The following is a 472-nucleotide window of genomic DNA, read 5'->3' as shown; positions in this document are numbered from 1 at the left end:
AGCGGCTGAGCAATGGAGTTGGGACTCGGGGGAGCAATAGGTGCCTGTGTCCCAAGCTTCCTGTGTGGCCCTTGCAAGGTAGGTGTGCCTAATGTAGGCGTGCGCTAAGGCAGTGCTGTTGAGACACAGCTTGTGTCACTGTCCGCACCAGATCTGCTCTCTGTTAAGCTTTTCCCTTATTTTATGTCCCCCTGTCCTTTTCAGCTCCTGCTCCCCTCGCCTGCAAGTGGAGCGATGCTCAAGTTTGAGGAATCTTTTCCTCGGCAGGCGGTAAAAGACGCCGCAGCTGCGAGTTTTGTGTCCTTCTTTGTTATTGGGTCAGTAGAGCAAGGATATCTTCAGAACAGCTCTCTAAGTCAGCCTGTAACACCAATGTGCATGAGAGAATAAGGACTCTTTTTTCCCCTCTTGTAGAAAGCAGCCTCCTTGAGAGCAGGAGAGCAGCAGGCTGTCTGCTGTGTGGCTGCTGAAG

General features: G+C 52.3%; 1 long non-coding RNA gene across 1 annotated transcript; it reads left to right on the top strand.

Moving 5' to 3' along the window:
• LOC109365214 lies at window positions 1–470 on the top strand. Its single transcript, XR_002110853.2, has 3 exons — window positions 1–78; window positions 205–317; window positions 415–470. It is a non-coding gene; the product is annotated as an uncharacterized LOC109365214 (long non-coding RNA).
• The last annotated feature ends 2 nt before the right edge of the window (window positions 471–472 follow it).

The sequence above is a fragment of the Meleagris gallopavo genome, unplaced genomic scaffold, assembly GCF_000146605.3.
Source record: "Meleagris gallopavo isolate NT-WF06-2002-E0010 breed Aviagen turkey brand Nicholas breeding stock unplaced genomic scaffold, Turkey_5.1 ChrUn_random_7180001966987, whole genome shotgun sequence".
Taxonomy (NCBI): domain Eukaryota; kingdom Metazoa; phylum Chordata; class Aves; order Galliformes; family Phasianidae; genus Meleagris; species Meleagris gallopavo.
The sequence above is the reverse complement of the archived record's forward strand: the minus strand, read 5'-3'. Positions and strand labels throughout refer to the sequence as shown.